Raw genomic sequence first — 14,605 nt, 5'->3', positions numbered from 1 at the left:
TTGCCTTACCTGAAATTTCTGAAATGACTGGTGATTCTTTCCACTTGATCTCTCACCTCTACTGGCTGGCCTGGGGCTGTTTTCATAGCAATGAAAAGTTTCCAAGACTGTAAGAGTAAAAGCTGCAAAGATCCTTAAATCCTAGAATCAGAAGTAGTACAATTTAACTTTCATCACATTCTTCCGATCAAAGCAAATGACAAAACCAGTCCAGAATCAAGGGATAAGGAAATGACTCCCTTCATCTATAATAGAAGTTACCAAGTATCGCTGCAAGTTTTGCAATCTATCACATCACTTAAATAATTGCTCAGTCCGTGCTAGCTAATAAATTCCACAAAGAAAGAAGACTGTCTTCCTTTACCATTGTATCCTCAGTCAGTAGACACTGAATATATATTTCCCTTAAAAAATGAATGAAATAAAGCCTGGGCACAGTGGTGCTCCTCTATATTCCTAGCTACTGGGGTGGCTGAGGCAGGAGGATCCCTTGAGCCCAGGAGTTCAGGGTTAGCCTGGGCAATACAGCAAGACCCCATCTCAAAAAAAAAAAAAAAAAAAAGAATGAGTGAAAGAAGGACTGAAGAATTAATTGGAAGACAAACTAAAATTCATTTCAGTCTGCAAATGTCATAACTTCTTGGTGTGCCTCCATTTTCTTTTCTTATGTATAAGAATCCTTATATACTCAATATCTGTAACTTGTATTTGCAAGTGGCAATGAGCTATTGTTTCAAATGAAAGATCAGAATAAAGATGAACATATTCAAGAAATGATCAAAATAAGCACAATTTCTTAAGTTTTTTAAATATCATAACTATTTGGAATAAATTTTTAAGGACAATGAATATTCATCTGCTTTATTTTAATCTAGAAGAGTGAACTATTTTAGTTTCTTTGGAATAGATGTGAGCTAACTATATACTTCTTGAGTTATAGCAGGCATCAATTAGATCCATTTTTTTAACAGTTGAGAGTTCAGGTCTTTTTATAAGTCACTTGGACCTCTTCAGGAATGCCTTGCAGAAACCAAAGTTTAAGAGGATTCTTTTTCCTTACTGATATTCATAACAGAATCTAAAATGGAAAGGATTCCTTAATGAAGATATGCCTTTATTGAGAAACAATGCCATTATCTGGAAAACTTGTAGCATTTTACAGATTACAGTGACATGTTATTATCCTTTTTTGCAGTGAAAATATATAAGTAAATACCTTGGTGGTAGAGATAAGAATTGAGTTTAAAAATCTGAGTACCCAATCATTTTCACTAATGACTTCATTCTTAAAACTCTATCCATTTTTCTCTGTTTCTCCATATACCACAAGGAATTTATACTACCTACCAACAAGCTCCTTTTAGACTCTCTTACATCTTTCAAGTCTTCCTTAATGTGAACTTCTTTTGGCACTGAAACTGAACGTCTTCCAGAGCCTTATTGATCTAAGTACATCAACGTGTTGTTTGTGCTGCTTGTCTGTCTGTTGCAGTTAGTCTAATAAGCCTGTTGGACTACTCAATTCTGTGTTTGGTAGAGTGCCTATGTTTTGTACTCAGTACACTGGAGATGTGGAAACAAAGGATAATCTAGGAAGCAAATCAGTGAGAGCCACTCCTGCAGAACCTTTACCTCTCCAAAAAAAATTCTTCCTCCAAGAATAAGAACATCTGGGAATTAAGAAAGTGGTGAGGAGCTAGCTAGGAGTCCCAGGATATATGAGAGCACATGCCCAGTTCTTTTTATTAAGAAAGGCAGAAGAAAAAAGAGTTGCTTCTGCCTCAAGTAAAAATTGTTGATTTTTAGAAACTGTCTGCTGGGAAGCAGGCACTGAGAAGAGGTAAGAGCATCAGAGTTTAAGAGTTTTATCAGGACCCTTCTCTGTGAAAGTACAAAGATGGAAGCGGCAGGGTTTAGGCAGGTGGAGCCTTAGACCATGATGTAGATCTGACAAATCTTTGACCAATCCTAAACGAACACAAAGTGAACTTATCCCTTAGAAGAATCCTCTATTGGGCAGAAAGGGAAAAGTCCCAACATGCTTAGTCATTATTATGAATTTTGAAGTCAATTAAGGTTGAATTCTAAATGTGCTAAAAATTGGAGTCTGTTAGCCAACTCACCTCTTGCTGTAGATACAAAATGTTTTTCTTCAAGGAAGAACCAAGTTATAATACTACTGATTTCTATAGAAATTTAAGTAATTTAAAAATATGTGGGAAAAAGCTAAATGTTGAATTATACCACTCTTTCCACCTCCAGTGTAGCACTGTGGCAGAAGAATGGTGAGGAGAACTGTAATCAAAGATAATTTGAAAGAATTCTAATACATTCAGCCATTCTCTTCATCAGCATAATTTTTTAATCATCTGTGGTTTAGGTGCCCTCTTTGAAGGTTTTACTTATCATTGTGTTTATGGGAAATTGACAGTTATTAATTGTTTTTAAGCTTGAACCAGTCCCTATTAAAATTCAAATATATTTCTCACAACTGGATCCAACATCTATGCAATCATTTATCTTATAGTTAATTTTACCATAAGAGTAATATTTACAAGAAGCAATTTGTCATTCCTGGGTTAAATATAGAAACTTCAATACTTTCAGGATAATAAATATGTCAAAATAACTAAGATTCAAGTAATAGAAGAGAATGTGGAGTTTACAATATGGCATTTTATATTATAGTCAGTTGGCAGGTTTGCTATCTCGTTTGATTCTATTATCATTGTTTTTATAAATATCATTTTCCAATTATTAACCATCATTAGTATTAATGCTGGTAATCTGTCCCACTAAGGATTTCAAAGTGCTGTGTTTTTTCAATGCTAAATGAGCTCCAGGGCCCCAGTAGTGATTCCCATCCTGATTTGCTATACCCCACGTCTCCAAACACAATTAATTTTAATTCATATATGAATATGCCATACAGAGAATGGAGTGGCAGACCCTCACAAACAATTCTGAAAGATTTCAACTCCTTAAGGACGTCAGTCTCTAGTCTAATTGGCACTGTATACTCTTTTTTTCACTGAGAACAGCACTCCTTGTCATTTAGGTATTTTACTACGGATGTGCTCCCTGGGCTGGGAGCCGGGATGAGCACATGCACAAGGCATACTGAAGCCCAGGAGCAAAAGTGCCCCAAGACTGAAGCCCAAGAGATACAACTGATCATTCATGGTCATGCCTATGTTTCCTTTCTGTGTCCTGCTCCCTAATTTTTTCCCAATATTCCTGTCATGTTTCCTCCCACTCTCTGCTCATCCTCCACTCACTTTGTGCATATGGGACTGATAGTCCCACTCATGGTGCTCTCTCCTGATGCCCTGCCTCTGTACCTGTGTTCACTCAACTTGCAACATCTTTGCAGCCTTCTCCTCCTACATCCGTTACTGTCCAAATAGACCCTACTCTGTCTTCAAGAATCACATCAAGCATCACTTCATCTACAAAGCTCTGATTCTTTATCCTAACCATGCTTTGACTTTTTTCCTCACTACACTTTCCCTTTGTACAGTTGTCTAATACCAGAATCAATCCATTTACATATCTGTTTCCATTGTTTCTGCTATATGTATTCACACATGTAGCCTTTATTCTTTCTAACAAAACACTCACTTGGTTTTTTCTTGAATGAATGAATGAATCCTTGCTCCTCCTTGCATGCAATTGGAAGGCACCATGTCATTCTCTGAGGTCCTACCACAGCGTTCTTTATTCCTGGCAGGCCCAAGTGCAAACAAGTGCAGGTATAGCATCTTCCTTTTAGCCTTCATTCCTAAACAGTGTCACATGTACAAAATGAGTTTTCTCTCTACCTTAATTGAAGTCTGCCTTTTCCTTGGCATGCTGATCTTCAGCTAGTTACTAGACAAATTGTCTCTGATAACATAATTAAAACTATTGTAAATGCATGTATTACTGTAAGTATAAACTTAATACTTAATGTATTTACTCTGCCAGTAGTATGTGCAGCATTGAAAAAGAGAATGGAATGCCAGTAAAACATAGAAATGAACCCCCTAATGGTGGCATTTCAGGGAACAGGAAAGGACAGATGGGAAGATATTTCTGGACCAGGGAGCTTCTGGGTGCCCTTTACATTGTACCACACCAGCCATTTCCTATTCCTGTGCAGAAGCTTGGATCTGCTGCCACAACACTCTCTAGCTCTCCTGAGAAGAGTATTTCTATCTCTGTCTCTTATAAAAAGGTAGAAGAACCCTTCCTTCTGGTTGTCGGGGACCAGGAATGAGCCCACCTCACTTAGTAGCCAGAAAAAGCCAAGAGCAGACAAAGAAATAATATTTTCCTCTACATCCAATGGCTATCATAATAACACACCCCAGAAAGAAATGTTTAAGCTCAACGGAAACAGATTTGTAGTAATTATAACAATACATTATACTGATTAAGTGTTTACCCAGGTGGTATGCTAAGCCCTTGCCTTTACTCTTCATACCAACTATTTAATAAAGGTAATTTTTGTTAACTCTGTTTTACAAACAAATTAAGTAACTTGCCAATAGTCACAGTGCTGATAAATGTCTGAGTCAGCACTGGTGACCAGAAAGTTATGACTCGAATTCTAAACATTCTCTCTGGAAAGCACCCTGGTATAAGGAATAGGCACTGAATTATACTAACATTTCAATACACAGCCTAACAGTACTGGTAGTGTTATTACAATCCTATACATGGCAGGACACTTACATTATTTCATTAGGGTTAATTTCTGAATCCAAATTTTACATGAAACAACTGGTATGGAAAATATAAAGGACTTGCAATTAATTTCAATATCTTTCCAGCAAAAATGTATGAAACATCTGAAATATATAAAGGACCACTTTCAAACTATTTCAGGAGATGTTTCAAAGGACAGTATACAGTCCCTGACTTGAAAGAGTTTGCAACCTGAAAAGTAATATTAAGACCTCAATAACATTACAAGACTGACCTGTGTACAAGCTGTGGCCAAATTGATATGGGAAAAAAATGTGAAAACTCAACCATCCACTCTGAGAGCAATCAGACTATTGGATGTCACAGACATAAAATAGCTATTGTCTTCACCCTTTTACTTTCAAGCAATTGTTTCCTAAACACAGTTATAAGTCATTAAGTCTGCTTACCTCAGAAATTCTGGATCTTCACTAAGTCTTATGAAAATGTGTTAGTATTTTCCTTGAGATTTCTTTTAAAGTATCACTTCTGTCCATCTAGTCTGAGTTCCTAGAAGTGCAGTGTGTTTGAATTCTTTACATTGCCTGACTAAATGTAGAGTTCCCATAGCAGTGAAAAATCTAACTGGATTCTTTTCTACTCTCTCATACACTCATAAGTTTATGCTAAAACTTTTAATGCCATTTGTTGAAGCATCTTCAACCCATGTCATTTGATTCACACCAAGTCAATGCTGGCTTCTATAAGACTATGATCAATTCAGTCAAACAACTAGTTTGTCTGATTTTTTTCTTTTGAATTGACCTAATTGCTAGCTGTTTGGGCATCTGCAGGCACCTCTACAGAAAGAGAAGGCAGGCTTCATGTGAACTTACTAAAAGAGGGTCATTCTTTTCTTCAAGATCTTCTATGAATTTATCTAGTGGCTGCTGGCAAAAGTTGCAATCATATCCCCCCACCCTCCTCTTTCTCATTTTTAAAATGAGAATATAAATATATAACCACCCAGAAAGCTCTTAAGATGCTAACTGGAGAGGTAAATAATCACTATATTTAAGGAAGTATCTGTAATGTATGAAAAAAAGGATTTCTGTTATTCTAAAATGCCAGCAGAAAGCAATATGAAAAAATACCAACTTAAAGAGGTTAAAAAAAAAAAACTCACTGTTAGCAATATATTTAAGTCTTTTCAGATAGTTAATCATCAATAAGTATTATTTTCTATTTACAATACGGTACATGCCCAATAACTCTTTGAAAGTTAATAGCGATCAGTTTTCTCTCAAAGCAAATTTCCACTTAACAAATTAGCTGTGTTCTTTCCCAGGCATCAGTGCCATTCAAGGCAAAGCACTGATTTCATTCAAAACTCAGTTTTATCCAAATTTGTTTACTTAGCTATAATAAAAGATTTTTGATATACTGTTTAAAGTCCTATGATAAAATAGGAAGAATCACAAAATGTTCACAAAAATTGGATCGGGTGCAGCATCGGCTAATCTGGGTGTATTTTTCCCTATGATTAACCAGTTCTTAATGACAACATTTCTTATCTTACAACTGTGACATGAAGAGGGAGCTGTAGCTCTTCTGAGACACGATTCTGCAAGGAACAGCTTATCCACACTCTCCGATCTGTTTCTCTTTCTTTCTCCCTCTCTTGCGCTGTCCCTCATTCATTCACTCTTCCATCTTTTTACCATTGTGCCAGCTCAATTTAAATGTATCTGCTCTGTATCTGCTCAAGTGGAGATAATCCATGCAAATCAGGAGCAGTGGCTTTCAATGCTTGGTTCACAGAGAGGACTCAGCTTGAGGAGGTCACTCGTTCACAGCCGCTCCTCCCATTATATTTTTCCCCTTATTGCAGAACTGCTGTATGTATACAGTGACTGAAAGGACTCAATTGACTGCAACTGCTGCTTGGCTTTACTTACAACTTTTTGTTATAAAGGAACTTACCTCCATCTGTCTTTTCAAGGTAGGAAGTCTGATTCTTCTAAAGACGTGTGTAATGCCTCCACTGTCTGCTCATTATCAAATGTCACTTGAATGCTTTATATTGTTGCTGGCATTAGGCACAAATGCTGTGATTCCAGGTGTCTCATGCTTTTGTTACTTAACGTTACAGGTACAATTGTTTAAGTGCCGGGTATTGCAATGCTTATTTTCCATGCAGCCAGCGTCAGTTTTACAATGCCAGAGAGATTATAGAGAGTCTACTCTCTAATCTAGACATACAATTCTCTATCAAGTTTTCCCTCTTAAAAAAATAATAACCTCTCTGTATGTCTTAACTTGTCGTGTATCCTGGCCAATAACAGCCAAGTGTAAAATTCAACCCTGATAAGGTTGCTTTGGTTTTGTTTTGTTTTAACCTGGAATTTTCCTGCAGCATTTTCTGTAAAAAAGAACTAACTGTTGAAATGTTTTTAACAACAGCAAGCAAAGGATAGCTTTTACTTCATTCTGCTGCAATGCAAACAGCTGAAGGCCTTATTGCTAACAGGCCTGTTAAGTTGATTTATTCTTCATAATTCATAAATTGTTACTCGTCTATGTAGAAGTATTATAATTAGTTAGGATTCTGTTACTGTCATTACACATGCTGTTATTTATTGTTTTAAAATTGAAATTGTATTGTAAAAAAGTTTAATGTGGAAAGGCTTAAAAACCCCAATGTTTGTAGAACACTGTTGAAAAATCATTCTTTCAGAGTGATTTTAATAGTCGAATGGTTATGTTTGTGTTAAAAAATGTGTGGAAGAGATTAACAGATTTGAAAATATATGTGCTGATTTATGAAAGTAATTCCTTATATTACTTAATATGTGTTTCCTTGAAGTTACTTGTAACAATATTTAAATCATTCCTTAGTCATTTCAATTTTAAAACATACCAAAATGTCATAAAATTATAGACTCAAAAATCTTTTTGATTAGTATAAATATAATTAGAACATTCCACTTACAATTTAGATATCAATAAATGTCATATGTCTTTGAAAATACTCTATATTAATATAATTTTGCATTTATCATCTTCTTTTTCTAAGATAAATTTGACATGTGGCTATGACAAGACTATTTAATCTCTTGTAGAAGATAGAATTGAACATAAACAGTAAACAAAGTTGACAGTCCTGAAAAGAAGAAAAAATTATCCTCTGGTATACTGAACAGTTCTGGTGGCATAAATCTTAGATTTCATCATCCAGGTAGATACTTATAGTTAGTGGAGTTCGAGGAAAAAAATTTATTATCCACGTAAAATATCTCTGTGCCAAAAATCTGCAGTTCTTTTTCCTTTTGATACAGTCTTCTATTAAAAAAAAAATGCACTCTGATTTTTGAGTACAGTGCAAGACATGAAGCCCTGTCATTGTTAGCATAAAGAAGACATCTACACAAGTATCACTGTGCAGAGGGCAATCGCTCTGTCTCTGGCATTTGTTAGGTTACTGTACATAGAATTTAACAGAGAAATATGTTTTGTTTCGTGGCATTTTAGTGATCCAATTGGTATGCAGGCTACTCTGCTAGGATAGCAACAGAAAAAAAAAGGATATATGGTTTATAGCAGTGGGTAGTAAAAAGCCCTTCACAGTGAGAGAAGAGGAATTCGACTTATTTCTTACCCAGTAATTAGAATTTCTTTAAAAGTCTTTGAAATACTGAGTTGTAAAGTAAACTGAGGCTCCCCAGGAAAGGCTAATTGAATTTATCTATTTGAATCATGTAGTTGTCCATGAATGTCTTCTCCACAGACCCTGTCACTGGAGTATTCTATTCAACCTTCAACATTACAGGGAAAAGAAAAGGATTCCTCACTAATGGTACAAGGAGATTCTTTCACATTCAAGGCTAGTTGGAGGAGAGCACCTACACAGGAAAACCTTACCAGATGGAAAGGTGTATGGGATTGCCTGGCTGGGTGAACTTGAGACTGGTGGGAAACTAAAGCATGCCCTTTCAGAACAAAGGAATGCCATGTAATACTCTGTCAGCAGGCAAGCTGAGGAAAGAGAGAAAAAGTGGCCAAGAAGGTCTTTAGAGGACAGAGAAAATGCAGACAAGTAGGCATTCTCTTTTCAGCCAAATTACCAAGCTGTGATAGGCACACAGGCACTCCCCCTGGAATCTCAGCCCATCATTTCACAGAGTTATTTCAAAAGCACATATTTTATAGATGCTCGCATTTGTTTGCAAACCTCAGAGAACTCTCCAAAGACCTAACTTGCATGCCTTTAGTTAGGTTTTACTATGCATCCTAAATAAAATGGTCACAGGCTTCGACTCCCTTGGGTTTCTTTTGCTTCATCTGTAAACTTGCCTTTCCTCTAGTAACTCATTCAAGTAACTGTTGGAGATAAGTTACATTTACTCTATTTTAGTGTGCCTTGCAGCAGAATCTATAGAACTGGTAAACCTTGTGGCTGTATATAATACCAGGTTGTTATTCCCACCTGGCTCTTTTCTGCTGGTTTTACTGAGTACAGTTAAAAAGATAAATTATCATCTTAAAAGGATGCTATGGACGGTGTTAATAAGTTGGCTGTGACTTCGGGAGTGTCCAGTGGGGCCACAGAAACTTGCATCCCTGCTTGTGGGAAAATGATGCTGTTTTTCAGCCCACATTCAGCACCTACATCATCTATAGACATTCAAAATTTCTCAGGAAGAATTCAGTCACACCATCTATACTTTCTAAATCTTGGAAGCTAGTGTTGTGTACGGTTTGGTTAAGACTGACTGTAAACTCATCAGATCCTTATTGCTTTATCTGTAATAATTTAAATCTTCACAAGAACACTATGAGGTCAATGGTTCCATCATCCGAATTTCAGAGATAAAGGCATTGAGGTACAGAGAAGTTAATTAACTTAGCCAAGGCCACAGTGTTGTGCTAGAACTGGGATTTGAACTTATTTATTCTGTTACTGCCTTTGAAACATCACACAATAATTCCTTCCTGGCTAATTAGCTCAAATGACTAAATATAAGAAGGATGTTTCCTTTCCAATCCCAATAGCAAATGTATTTCATTTACCCATTGATTATCCTGATTTCAATATCTGGTTTTCATTTTTCAACCCTTTTCATAGCTCTTTACCTCAATCTGTACTACCTTTATGACACAGTTTTTTAAAGTTGTTTCACTTAGGCAGCCAGGAATGGTTACCCTGGCAGAGCATTTATGTTTTACCTCAAGGAGTTAAGAACTAATTCAGATCTGTAATTGACTGACTTGTCTACTGACAGTTTTGAAGCGCCACCACCCCCTACCCTTTTTTTTCCTCCTGTCTAAAGAATAAGATTGACATCTCTTTATATGTTTGGAGTTTGTCAGTGGTATAAAGCACTTGGTAATGATGGAAATTAACCCCGGGCTTTATCTAACTACATTTCCTAGTAACTCCATCTAAGTTTTGATAAGAATTAAATTTTTGATGTAAACAACTGCTCACATCAGAAAAATATATACATATTCTACTGTCTTGTCATACTTTCCTTCAAAATTTTTTACCTGGGTGGTAAAAGCTGTCCCTGTTTCTTGCCTTTCTCTGTCATGGGCACATCTGTATGAAAATTTCTACAGAAGAAACACACCAGCATATTAGAAAGATAGAAAAAGAAACACAAATGAAGTGACAATGAGTCATTAAAAGGTCTGACTGTGAACCATTCAACATAGTTATATGTCCTTGTGTCCATCGGTAGGTGTTATCTCCCTAAGGAGCAATGAGTAAGAACTAATCATATAGAGAAACATGTGTGGCCTGCCTTCTGTCTGTCTGTTTGGGGTAGCTGAAACCACCTCCCACTGTTTTTCCTCCCAGTGTGTGTAACCCATAGGAATCTAACTCAAAGACTGTGTTCCTTTGACCTGTGGATATCAGATATCCAAAGTAAACAAAAATCTGAACAGCATCAGCACATAACCAAGTGGCAGACATACGGGGACCATGGGTCAGTAGCAATTGAGCAAGCCATACATTTCTGGAGTAACAAATGAAAAACAATTTTGATGCCATTCTGTGATACCAGCATTCTCTTTAGATCTTATTTGAAGTATCAGGCAGATGGACTGCCCTATATATCCCAAACCTCTATCTGCTGGCAGGCAGAAACCCGAGAACCTATCTTTTAGCTATTTTAACACATCAGTTTTGCTGGATTAGCTAAGTTAGATGCTGACCATTGGTCTAGGAAAGGTTGGGAATTAATTTAAATCGGAGCCAACCCTGCCAACGTCTTTTGCTGAGTGAGTTCCTTAGCTTATGTGACATTCCTTTCAGATTTGATTTCTCCATTATTTGGTTGATATTTCTACCTTAAAAGATGAAAAATGATGAGGAGATGAAGGATGGTTGTTTAAAGCTATGTAATAAAACAAACATTCAAAGGAGTTAAAACTGGCCAAAAGTCATTTGAAGAATGTGCCCAACTTTGCGAAATTCATCAGCCCATAACTGAATTCTCCACCTAAAAAGATGTCAGTTTCTTGAAATTGAAAATAAAATCAAGAGGGTTTCCTCACTGAGGGAAGTCTGTAAAAATATTCATACAACTTAATTCTCAATTGTATTAGGGATCAGTTGAGAGTGACAGTTGTCAATACATCAGAGCTGAAAAATAAAACTTCATTAACTAATAAGATCTACAGTTTGGAAAGAAAAGCCAAAATTTAAAGCAGTATTCAGAAGTCTCTTTGGCAGTTGTTGTTGTGGTGGTAGTTGCATTGTTATTTATATTTATATCCTATCAATCCTCTCCCAGAAAAACTGATCATGTAATCATGTATCCCTTCCACAAAGGAGACTTCTTTCCTGTTCATTCACAATGACTGCAGTTTATACTACACAAGTCAGCCTCTAATTGTGTTATCTTCTCATATTTCCTCAGTTGTTTTATGGTGATATGCTTGATTCCCAGGTAGCTTATAAACTACTTGAGGATAGAAAAAAGTAAAAATAAAAATCATCCTTGCTTTGTTTTTCCAGGGCAATGAGAGGAATACTTTTCTGCTCAAAATGTTACTTAAGACCTATATATATTCCAACACTGGGTCAATTCTCTGACAGAATATGAAGTTTACACATGCTCCATTTAAAAAACTGAAAAAGGAAAAGACATTATTACAATAGATAAAATTATACATATTGTAATTCTCATTTTGAAAATTAAAGGGACAGGAAGCTGCTGAGAGTCAGATGAGAAGGACAGAAGAGGAAAATGAAAAAGACAGAAAAATATAGAAACACATAAGACAGTGGAGGGATAGGGAAGACAGGTACCTTGCGAAATGAGTATAGAAAGGGCTAGAAGATTTTAAAGAATTCAGACCTTGGTATTTCTTATTAACCTCAGTTTACAGGTTTTTTAACTTCTTTCATTAAATCTTCATAAACTTTAAATGGAAAAGAAATAGTAATTAATCTTAAAGAGAAATTATTCTTTGTCCTGATGCTTTGTGTCCCTGGGAGTAAACACACTCAGAGGAGATAGGCTCCCAAGTAAGAATGAAAGCAAAGAGGATAGAAGGTGGCTTTTCGGGCAAAATATGGAATAATCAGTCCCATAAGAAGCCCCACCGAAAGGGAATTCACAGGCATGAATCAGGTTCTGAAAGGAATTTGGCAAATTCAGCCTGACCAGGCAGATATCATTATCACCTGTACAAATGGAGATGAAGATGGGAGCCAGTGGGTTTCAGGGCAGCTTGAAAGGTGAATGATTGTCAGCTCCTGGAAAAAGGCCTGGAATCAGACACTTCAGAAAGCATCACTGGCACCAGCAGCTGGAGATCACCAACCAGGGTAACAGCATGACTTCCTATCCCCTTCTGGGTGCCAGGACCCAGGGGAAACCAAAAGCTGCAGTTCCTCAAAATATAGGTAAAGGCACTAAACAATAGGTCTTCCCTACCCACTGGGGTACTCCAAACTCAAGTCTTCTTTAATTTTTGTCCTTTCACCATGAAGATGTTAAAAACTATTTGTGAAATCCCTTTGATTAGCATATGAAAAGCCATTGGTTACTGCGATTTTATTGATTCCAAGAGGAACAGAGCAACCTACAGGTGGCTGTGGATGCTTATTTCTACTTAATGAAAGGAGTATATGAGCATGGTTTGAAGTTCATCATCCTTGATTGGGAAAAAAAAAATGACTTAAAATTATGTGAACTGAATTTGCAGAGGAAACAGACCTGTGCTGACATTCTAGCTATCAGGAATATTATTTAATCTCTTTGAGCCTCAGCTTCCTCATCTGTAAAATGCAAATAAAAAATGCCAACTTCTCTGCTTTATAGCAAAACCTGAAACATCTGACATATGCCCAACTCAATGCTGAGCTCATTGAAGACATTTGATAATTATCCCAGTCCTCATTTTGTTTTCCAACCAAAATTAAGTTTACATTACTCCCAACCACTCATTGAAATAATATTTCATGGCTTCATTTTATTTTTTTAGCTTATAAAACAAACTTACAGGATAACAAACATTGATTCTAACCTGTTACTAACAGAATTTAAGGACAATAAGAGTTAAAATTTTTAGGTCAAGCAGACCATAGTCATCTTTAAAGAAAGATGCCTCTTATGCTGGGACTCATAGTTATAATTTTGACTACATTTTTTTTTAAATCTAACTCTGCTTCTCTCATCCTGATTTAATATCCCTAAGGTCTGAATGCCTATGGATCAGCATGTATTAATTTCTACAGCTCTTAAAGTATCATGCCTGTGCCTGCCACTAGGCACTCAGGTGACAGGCACTGGGTACAAAATTTGCTGAATTTCCTTGTGTACATGGAATCTGTCCAAGCCATGATGAGTTTTCAGGACCCAAGCTAAATAGCTACACTAACTACTTTTGAAAGAGTTGACTATGAATTAGACAAAAACAAAACTTATCCTAAAAGGACTCTTCTTTTTACCTTTCTCTGTGTATATGTAAGTGAGCACAAAGCACATGTCAGAAAAAAAAAAAAGAAGAAGAAGAAGAAGAAGCATCAGGACATGAGAAAATTAGGAGGGCATTTCCCATTTTGTAAGATTTTTTCTGATTACTTTGGAAACTATGTAAATGAATTCCTTAAACACAGACTGCCATTGATTTTTTTCTGATGTTCATTGATCCTCTCGTCATTGCTTCATGTATGTGTTCTCCCAAAACATCTAGTATTGATATTTCTCTCCCTCAAACTCACTTCCCAATCCATTATAAATATAGCATTAAAACCTGTTTAATTTCCTATGAAAGATTATATTAAGTGCACTTTCAGTGTAATTATGTCGATAGTGGAAGATAAACATGTATTAGGCAGTGCAAAGTGCTGATTATCTGTCAGGAAAAATCTGTTTATTTCAGATATAGCACTCTGACAACCCCCTGTTGTTAATCATGAAAGCAAAGGCTTATGCCAGGTACTGTTAGGTGGGGTTCTGACAGTGAAATGGTTTCAGTGGCTTCCTGCTGTGACATAATCTCTACTATACATAAAGCTACATACATGTCCATCTATGTAATAAAAGTGAATCATGTGTTTTAAACATGAATGGCAAACATATTTTTATATTTTTGTGCATAAAGAAAAAGAAGTGTAATTTGAGGAACAACAGTGTCCGTTTGTTAACAGCTGTATGTAGGATGTAATGGTTTGAGAAAGGGAAGAGTGGATTATAGGATTAGGCTACATTTTAGCTTACACCCAGAGCTGGGTTTGCCCTCAGAAATATCAGCTCATAACCATTCACATTAATCCACAGAAAGAAAGACAATCAAGAGATGCAGAGTTGGTAAAACAAGCTCATCTATTTCTTAAGGCATGCTTCTTGTATTCTCCTAACTTTTTCCTTGAGATAGAAGTTTCTAAATATATCCTGGAAATACTGCTGACTGCCAGCTG

The 14,605-nt window shown here is 36.3% G+C and overlaps 1 protein-coding gene across 4 annotated transcripts in view; it reads left to right on the top strand.

Annotated features, from left to right (window-relative positions):
* Nucleotides 1–6,326: 6,326 nt before the first annotated feature.
* Adgrl2 (adhesion G protein-coupled receptor L2) overlaps nucleotides 6,327–14,605 on the top strand; it is a 620,387-nt gene continuing 612,108 nt past the window's right edge. For all 4 annotated transcript variants that reach the window (XM_074079630.1, XM_074079629.1, XM_074079627.1 and 1 more), the window contains exon 1: nucleotides 6,327–6,670. The gene's annotated coding sequence lies outside the window, so the exon portion shown is untranslated. The remainder of the gene's footprint in view (nucleotides 6,671–14,605) is intronic.

This window comes from Castor canadensis, chromosome 7 (assembly GCF_047511655.1).
Source record: "Castor canadensis chromosome 7, mCasCan1.hap1v2, whole genome shotgun sequence".
NCBI lineage: Eukaryota > Metazoa > Chordata > Mammalia > Rodentia > Castoridae > Castor > Castor canadensis.
Note: the sequence above shows the minus strand (reverse complement) of the source record. Positions and strands in the feature narration are given on the sequence as shown.